Source organism: Lissotriton vulgaris, chromosome 5, assembly GCF_964263255.1.
Source record: "Lissotriton vulgaris chromosome 5, aLisVul1.2, whole genome shotgun sequence".
Taxonomy (NCBI): domain Eukaryota; kingdom Metazoa; phylum Chordata; class Amphibia; order Caudata; family Salamandridae; genus Lissotriton; species Lissotriton vulgaris.
The window spans coordinates 575,035,489-575,045,934 of NC_141693.1; positions in this window are offsets into that span (position 1 = coordinate 575,035,489).

A 10,446-nucleotide genomic window follows, 5' to 3' on the forward strand; every position below is an offset into this window, starting at 1 on the left:
AGTCTAGGAGGCTAGAAAAAGTACCCATCAGCCCACTCAAAAGTGGAGTCTCGTCATCTGGGTTGTTGGAAAAAAGGTGTCCTCTAGGCTCCTCCTCAGGGAGAGTCTGAGGTTGCCTAATAATGGACCCTGGGATCAAGCATCCAACCAACAGAAGACAGTGTGTGAGCGGAAGGGGAAAAAGTTGCAGTGCTCAGAAAAAAGAAGAGAGAAGGAAAAATGATCCTCGTGATTAAAAATACCTACTTTGATGACATAAGAAAACTTTATTGCGTTTGACCATCAAAGTGATATCATTAAAAGCAGTATGCTGATAGCATGCAAGGAATTGCTATCTATCATGTGTGTTCGTTGGTCGACATGTTTCAGCCTATAACGGCTTTCTTCAGGACCTATGATATGCTACTGCAACACTTACTTCTCGTGATATGGAACGTGATTTATGACCATTCTCCAATAGATTCAAAGGAAGATGGTGTATCTTCTCCTGTGTATACAAATGTGGGAAACAAAAAATAAACACAGTGTTAAATACATACAATTATGTGGTATAAACCTCACACCTCTATATAATTAGAATACATGAAAAATGTAGTCCTTACTCACCCTAATTGTGGGGAGAACAAACCTCACCTCACCTGGCAACAGCTCAGGTTAGAAGGAGGCCACGCACTAAAAATAAGCGCATGAAACTGAAATTAATTTCAAAGTAACTATTTAAGTCACACATTTTGTTATAGACATTTCAAAAGCGATACCAGCAGGCAAATAGGCACGACCAGGTCAAGAGAGTAAAAGACTGGGGGGAGCCTCATCTGAAAGATTCCATCAGGCCAACTAACTAGTTGATCTAATTACCGAGTTTTGCCCCAAAGGAAACAAGGCGCTTATATATTAGCGCTTGGGTAAATAAGTGCACAGTCAGAAGTATCACGACTTATGCCCTTTGTGGTGGTTGTAAAGCCATCGAAAAATAAAGCGCGAAGTAGAGCGCTAAGAAACCCACCTCTCCGTCGTTGCCTCGGGTTAGAAACTGAGCCGAGGGGGAGGTAAAAGGCTCAGATGTAATCAATGTTTTAAAAGTGGGTAGCGGACCTGAGAGAAAACTCTCAGTGTGCGCATTTCTATTGGCTCAATATCATGAGCCAATGATCGCGGTCCAGGCTAGCGTGCGAAGCTATCAAAGCACGGACCTCATGGCGCATTACCATTGGCTAACTGTCATAAGCCAATGGCAAAGGTACAGGCTATCGTGCGAAGCTGTCAGGAGCACGAGCCTTTACGCCTATGGGGGCCATTCAATCAGTATGAAGTCCGTAAGGATGGCGGACCTCGTTGGAAGATCATAGGCGGTGTATTAACATGGGTTATCTGTCCAGGCCAATAGCTGTTGGTGTGCTGGAAAATGTTGAGGCAGACTATAACACAGATAGCGTGATTGGTGTGGTGTAAGCCAATCACGTAATGACTATCTCGGAAGATGTATGGCGGATTTCGGATAAGACCCGCGGAAAAGTATTCCTTCTTGGTTTACCCTATGATAAAGAACCAGGTGGTTGGTATAAACACAGCGGACTATTGGAAACAATTATTGGAAAAAACTATGTGCAGACAACCTACGGGAGGGCAATATTTCGCAGGTGAACATGGTGTACAAGACCAAGCAGTTTGTAACTGTGTAGGCAAATGTCGACAGTATCACGCAATGACTATTTAGGAAGATGTGTGGCGGATTTCGGATAAGACCCGCAGACATGTATTCCTTCATGGTTTACCCTCTGATAGAGAGCCAGGAGGTTGGTTTAAACACAGCGGACTCTTGGAAAAAACTATGTGCAGAGAACCTACGGGAGGGCAATATTTCGCAGGTGAACATAGTGTGCAAGACCAAGCAGTTTATAACTGTGTGGGCAAATGTCAATAGTATGTGGCCATGGTGGCCAAACCTCGAAGGCGTCCATGGTGTCATGCCGATTGTGTAGGCGTAACAGTACAGACATTTAGTGGATTGATCCAGCATGTCAGCTGGATGCTGCTGTGTAGGAGCTCACAGTTGCATCCAAGGTATATCATCGTTCAACCCTTCTGTGTCGCTGCGTAATTTGTAGACCCATCTTTGTTCTTTCCTCAGGAGAAACAGTGGAATATCTGTGACGTGACTGGGTACATGTTCACCTGCGAAATATTGCCCTCCCGTAGGTTGTCTGCACATAGTTTTTTCCAATAATTGTTTCCAATAGTCCGCTGTGTTTATACCAACCACCTGGTTCTTTATCATAGGGTAAACCAAGAAGGAATACTTTTCCGCGGGTCTTATCCGAAATCCGCCATACATCTTCCGAGATAGTCATTACGTGATTGGCTTACACCACACCAATCACGCTATCTGTGTTATAGTCTGCCTCAACATTTTCCAGCACACCAACAGCTATTGGCCTGGACAGATAACCCATGTTAATACACCGCCTATGATCTTCCAACGAGGTCCGCCATCCTTACGGACTTCATACTGATTGAATGGCCCCCATAGGCGTAAAGGCTCGTGCTCCTGACAGCTTCGCACGATAGCCTGTACCTTTGCCATTGGCTTATGACAGTTAGCCAATGGTAATGCGCCATGAGGTCCGTGCTTTTGATAGCTTCGCACGTTAGCCTGGACCGCGATCATTGGCTCATGATATTGAGCCAATAGAAATGCGCACACTGAGAGTTTTCTCTCAGGTCCGCTACCCACTTTTAAAACATTGATTACATCTGAGCCTTTTACCTCCCCCTCGGCTCAGTTTCTAACCCGAGGCAACGACGGAGAGGTGGGTTTCTTAGCGCTCTACTTCGCGCTTTATTTTTCGATGGCTTTACAACCACCACAAAGGGCATAAGTCGTGATACTTCTGACTGTGCACTTATTTACCCAAGCGCTAATATATAAGCGCCTTGTTTCCTTTGGGGCACAACTCGGTAATTAGATCAACTAGTTAGTTGGCCTGATGGAATCTTTCAGATGAGGCTCCCCCCAGTCTTTTACTCTCTTGACCTGGTCGTGCCTATTTGCCTGCTGGTATCGCTTTTGAAATGTCTATAACAAAATGTGTGACTTAAATAGTTACTTTGAAATTAATTTCAGTTTCATGCGCTTATTTTTAGTGCGTGGCCTCCTTCTAACCTGAGCTGTTGCCAGGTGAGGTGAGGTTTGTTCTCCCCACAATTAGGGTGAGTAAGGACTACATTTTTCATGTATTCTAATTATATAGAGGTGTGAGGTTTATACCACATAATTGTATGTATTTAACACTGTGTTTATTTTTTGTTTCCCACATTTGTATACACAGGAGAAGATACACCATCTTCCTTTGAATCTATTGGAGAATGGTCATAAATCACGTTCCATATCACGAGAAGTAAGTGTTGCAGTAGCATATCATAGGTCCTGAAGAAAGCCGTTATAGGCTGAAACATGTCGACCAACGAACACACATGATAGATAGCAATTCCTTGCATGCTATCAGCATACTGCTTTTAATGATATCACTTTGATGGTCAAACCCAATAAAGTTTTCTTATGTCATCAAAGTAGGTATTTTTAATCACAAGGATCATTTTTCCTTCTCTCTTCTTTTTTCTGAGCACTGCAACTTTTGCCCCTTCCGCTCACACACTGTCTTCTGTTGGTTGGATGCTTGATCCCAGGGTCCATTATTAGGCAACCTCAGACTCTCCCTGAGGAGGAGCCTAGAGGACACCTTTTTTCCAACAACCCAGATGACGAGACTCCACTTTTGAGTGGGCTGATGGGTACTTTTTCTAGCCTCCTAGGCTCTGTATCTTCTCTGTCTCACCTCTTTGACATAATAGTGTCATTTGTTTAAGATCAACGGCGTGGTCTGAACACCTATATGGGACACAATCAGGTTCCAGTAGTTTTCTCCTTCTCAGACTTTGAGTACCTCTCGTGTTTTTTGCTGTTTAGTTGGGGGACAAGGTACTTTCTCAGTCTATAAACTAACTCCCCTAGGACCCTCCACTACTCTGTTTGTTTTCGTGTTATATGTTATGAGCAATTAATGTTAAGGTGTTGCTTATATATAGTTGGCTGTTTTTGGCCAGTAGAGACAGTGAAATAATATGAGCAGAAACACACATACTGCCTAAGATCATACTGTAAGTGTAGCTTGATTCACCCATCACTGTGATGTTACGCAGAGTCATACATATTGTTGGCAGAGATAGACATGGTACATTATATCTAACATTCTGATCATGTGCCTAAGATCACACTGTGACTGAAGCAAGATTCACCCATCACTCTGATCTTAGGCAGAGTCACACATACTGTTGGCAAAGACAGATATGGTATATTATATCTAAAATCCTATTAATCTTTTTAAGATCACACTGTGAGTGAAGCTTGATTCACCCATCACTGTGATCTTAGGCAGAGACACACTTACTGTTTGCAGAGACAGACAGGGTACATGATATCTAACATTCTGATCATGTGCCTAAGATCACACTATGATTGAAGCTTGATTCACCTATCACTGTGATCTTAAGCATAGTCACACATACTGTTGGCAGAGACAGACATGCTACATTATATCTAACATTCTGATCATGTGCTTAAGATCACACTGTGTCTAACGTTTGATTCACCCATCACTCTGATCTTAGGCAGAGTCACACATACTGTTGGCAGAGACAGACATGGTACATTTTATCTAAAATCCTATTATTCTGCCTAAGATCTCACTATGACTGAAGCTTGATCCACCCATCACTGTGATCTTAGGCAAAAACACATTTACTGTTTGCAGAGACAGACACGGTACATTATATCTAACATTCTGATCATGTGCCTAAGATCACACTGTGACTGAAGCTTGATTCACTCATCACTGTGATTTTACGCAGAGTCATACATACTGTTGGCAGAGACAAACACGGTACATTATATCTAACATTCTGATCATGTGCCTAAGATCACACTGTGATTGAAGCTTCGTTCACCCATCATTGTGATCTTATGCAGAGTCATACATACTGTTGGCAGAGACACACATAGTATATTATATCTAACATTCTCATCATGTGCTTAAGATCACACCGTGAATGAAGCTTGATTCACCCATCACTGTGATCTTAAGCAGAGTCACATATACTGTTGGCAGAGATAGACATGGTAGATTATATCTAAAATCCTATTAATCAGACTAAGATCAAACTGGAAGCAAGGTAAACTAGAATTGAAAATGCAATAGATTTGGTGTGATCTGAGGCACATGTGCACAATATTACCTGTAATCTACCATCTCTGTCTGTTGAAGCACTGTGTGTGTCTCTGCACTAATTATTTCTCTGTATCTACAGGCCAAAAACAGGCCACCTATTTATAAACAAGATGTAATATTAATTAGTAAATCGTTTCTGACACAAAGCAAAGCACATGTAATGTAAATTAGCCTTTTGTTGTATACTAGTGTTTATATTGTTTACTTATTGTAATTGCTATGTAATATGTTTGTAGTGGTGTATAATATGTTATTTTTGGGTTTTCCACAGATTATAATCATCTATACAAACAAAAAAAAACATGCCTACAAAAACCAGAGCTGATAAAATTTATAAACGGAAATTAAGGTCTAAGGAAAAAGAAAATCAAGCAGCAACCAAAATAAAATCTTCAGAGAAAAAGAAAAATGCTTCTGGTAAGCAAAGTAAACATTTTCTAAGGAACTTATTGAAATGTCAAGCAAAAAAAAGTTGTTTACCTAAGAAAAATGAAACACCTGTAATTTAAAAAAAGACAGGATATCCTTCTAAAAATGTTAGATGTGTACAAGGAGACAATGTCTTGCAAAAAAATACAAGAAGTAAACAATTTTCTGACATTCGTAGACGGATGTTTTACAACAGAATTGTTTTAAATTTATTAAAAAACATCAAAACATATAAAAAAAGACAGCCTTTTACAAGAAAAAAAAAACTTAGTTAAGATTGTGGATGAAGATTTAAAGTGAAAAATAAATTGTTTAGTTTAGCAATGAATAGAATTTGTACACTTGATAAGATAATCAATGTGTTCAAATCAAAATGTAAGTGGAGGAGAGTAATTAATCAAACTAATTTCTGTGATGTTTTTTCTCGAGAATGGAAGCATAGTTCAAGTTCTGAGCCATATTTTAATGAAGAAAGTTACTTTCAAGATAATGATTTGGTGCATGCAGTTGACACCAGTGGTCGAGCATATGAGGTGAAGGATGGTTGTCCGGTTGAAAAAGAAGAGATTGTGTCTCGAAATACAGAAGGGGTATTAGCAAATGAAGTTTTAGGGAGATGTCCCAAGGCTCCAGTTTATACATGGAATTGTAGTAAAATTTGTAGTGTTCGACAGGAATCAATTGATTTGTTTTGCAATTTCTTACGGACATATACTAAGAAAAGTGTGAAACAAAAAATGAAAATTTTACAAGACTTAGATCCTTGTAGACTGAGAGAAAAAACTGGTTGCAAGGGCATTCATTGGCTTGTCTTTCAAGAAAAGTATGTCAGAGTATTTTTCATCATTTTAGGATGTTAGCAGTACATCATAATAAAATGAGGAAATTAGTGAGAAGGTTGTACTATGCAAAAAGACCAGCACTTAAACTAAAACAGTTAAACAGTGCTCTTTTGCATGGAACTGAATTAGATGTCAAAAACATTTGTGATGAAATTGAGTCTTGTTACTTTGGTGAAAAAGAGGTCAGTACAGAAATTGATACACTAATAGAAGGTAATATAGAAGAGAATGAAGAGATTTTAAGTACAGAACATTTTGAAAATGAAATTATAAAGTTTAAAGTCAATTCAAGTGAAAGGCCTAATTTTTCTTGTGTTTGTTGTCGATGAACTTATTATAAGCATCAGACTAGATTAGTTGATTTATATGTAAAAAGCTAAAAGATAAATAATAATGAGTGGAAGGATTTTGCTACTTATTTGTTGGTTGAAAATTGTTTTGATTTGGGCTCTGATCAACGTATTTGTACTTATTGCTATAATAAATTAAAGGAAAATAAAATGCCTGCTAGAGCTGTTCATAATAATATGGAGTTGGTAGATATTCCTTCTGAATTAATGGATTTAAATACCTATGAGTCTATTCTGATTCAATGTGTGCATCCTTTTCAGGCTATTGTTCGCTTGGAACCTAAAACTGGGAAATTGCCTCCTTCAGGTTTACAGAGAGGATTAAAGGGAAGAGTTGTTAATTTGCCTCCAGATTTTAAGAAAAATATTGATACAATTGGTGTGGAAAAAGTAGAAGAGGAACCTCTGGTTATTCTAGTTAATGGTGTTCCGACAAAAAGTAAGAAAATCTGGCAAGAATTAGTGCATGTTAGGAAAGTCAAGAAGGCAACGTTGTATTTGGTAAAAAATAATCAGTACTATAGAAATGTGTATCTGGGAGAAGAAGAAACAACTGTAGAAGAGGACACTGATGTCTCTGCTGGGCAAACAGAAAAAGTTGATGTCTCTAGAAGTGAAAAAATATATGAACATTATAGTGTTCATCCATTGCATTCCAAAGAAGTAATGGGGAATGCTATTGACTTGTTTAAGATGAAAAAAGCCGAAGGAAGTCCCATTAGTGTATGGGAAGAAAGTTTGGAAGCTCGTTGTTTTCCACAGTTATTTCCAACAGGTGAAGGTGGACGATATGACGACCGACCTGTTCAAATTCCTGCATCTGAATACAGGACTTCAAGATTATATGCAGAAGATCCAAGGTTTCGTCAATGCATTCCATATTTGTTCCATCCACTGTTTGAGAGTGACTTGTCTGGACTTTCCTATGCAGTAAACCATATAATGAAAAGTGGAGCACATCTACATAATGTTTCGGCAAGAGATTTTATGGATAAAGTCAAACTGCAAGACAGTGTATTGGAATCTCAGCTAATTAATCTCATGGCATGTCAGCGTGGTACTAACGAGTATTGAGACCGTCGTCATGAGAAACTAGGAACTCCTACATGGTTTCTCACTCTTAGCTGTGCTGAGTATGATTGAGAAGACTTACTTGAATTTCTACGAGAGGCAAATTAAAACATTGAAAATACTGAATACAAGACGCCTGGAGAACTGTGCTCTTTGGATCCAGTTAATGTATGCAGGTATTTCAATCATAGGTTTGAAGCTATGATATCTTTTATTACAAACAAAAAAAATCCTCCACTTGGAGAGGTGTTGGATTTCTTTTGGAGAAAGGAGTATCAAGCAAGAGGTGCTCCTCATATACATATGCTGCTATGGATTAAAGATGCACCAAAATTTGGATTAGATTCAGATGAGAAAGTGATGAGTTTCATTGAGCAGTATTCTACATGTACTGTTCCAAAAAGTACAGACGAAAACAATTTAAGACAGCAAGTTTTACGCTTTCAAACCCATCGTTGTGGGAAATACTGTCGTCGAAAATACAAATCCAAGGATAAGTTCTACACGAAATGTCGTTTTGCATTTCCACGTCCAGTAACATCGAAAGGAAAAGTCAACAATTTTATGTCTTCTCTGCGACATACTGTGACAAGGAAATCACCCAAAAATACATACAACCTTCGAATAAATGAGGAATCCAAATATATAAATGACTACAACCCAGTCATTTTGTCCATGTGGGATGCTAACATGGATATTCAATATGTGGCTGACAACTCTATTGCTGTGGCTCGATATGTGAGTCTTACATCACAAAATCAGAAAAAACGGAACTGAAGGAAATGTGGGATGAAATTTCATATGAAAAGAGTCTAAGCAAGAAATTCTACAGTAACAGTCTAAAGATGTTGTTGCATCGAGAAATTGGAGCGTATGAATGTTCTGATCGGTTGTCATCAGCAAGTCTATATGCCAAATGTAGAACCATCATTTGGGTGAGTCTAGGTCTTGCTGCAACACGAAACATACATACCATCCAAATAGAAGTACTCACCTTGAGAACGCTTGTCTCCATAAAGTTCTGCAAACCTACACTTTTAAAAGAAAGGTCACAGAAGACATCAATAAAGGTGTAGATGCTGTAATTAGATGTGAAGGCTGTTTAGTAAAACAAAGAAAAGGTCATTTGATTAATCATCGAAAATTGAGTTGTGATTTTCCAGATAAAAGAGAATTTATTTACTTAGCACTTTTACAACTCTTTAAACCTTGGCGTAGAGAAGAGGAACTACTTGGAGATTTTCTTACTTATGAAGATTCGTTCAATGCAACCAAAGATACCATACAATGTCCTGTTTTTCAAGTTATCTACAAATGTTGAACGAGAAAATACAGCAAGAAGCTACAATTGCAGCAGAGATTGCTAGAGACAGTTCTCAAGACAGTCAGAGTTCTACTTCATTGAGTCAGGATCCACTAGGAGGACCAGTTATACAAAATGAAGCTGCCACTGCCATGGATGAAGTTGAAAGAGCCATGGAACAAGCTCAGGAGGATGGAGTTGACTTAGAAGACTTGGAAAAAGAACTAAACGTTGAGCAGAGACAAATATATGATCAAGTCAAACAACAAATTGAGCATGTTTTATCTCATGAGAAAAAAGAGTGCTCATGTACATCATTTGTACCTATCTGACTGTATGTGAGTGGAGAAGCAGGAACTGGGAGAAGTTTCCTGATTAAAGTGATTGCAACATATTTGCAGATAAAAACAGAGTCCTCGCTCTCTTGTGTTGTTACTGCTCCAACTGGGTTGGCAGCACACAACATAAAAGGAATGACTTTACACCGCTTATTGATGCTGCCAGTGGAGCATGATAACAAATTACAATACCACAAGCTATCTGGAGAAGCTTGTTGTGAGGTTTCAAGAGCACTAAAGAAAATGAAACTTCTTATCATTAATGAAGTAAGCATGGTATCAAATGTAATGCTTGCTTTTGTGCATTTAAGAATGCAAAAAACTCTTAAAACAGACTATGATGTGTTATTTGGAGGCAAACACCTCATTGTTTTTGGAGATTTACTGCAACTAACTCCAGTGAAAGGACAGCCAGTGTTTTGAAATGCTTACGCATGAAGATACCAGGAAGTGCTTCGGAAGCATTGGAAATGTTAACATATGGCTAAATTTCAAATATGCAGAACTACTTCAAAATATGCAACAGGCAAAGGATGAAAATTTTAAAAATAGTCTACAAGATGTAACAATTGGAAAACTAACTGAGCATGGCAAAGAAGCTTTCCATGGACGATTAATTTCAAATTTGTTTCCAAAAGAAAATATTCTCCCAGAGAATATTTTTAAGAAAATTCCTGAAAACAAATCTGTCATATGCTTGATGCCAACTCTGCAAAAATGTTCAATCTTCAACACCAAAATGTTAAAGTTGGAAAATCATGAGATTGTGAAACTGGGTGCTTTTGATAAAATAGAACATGAAGGAGCCACTATTATTTTGTCAGAAAA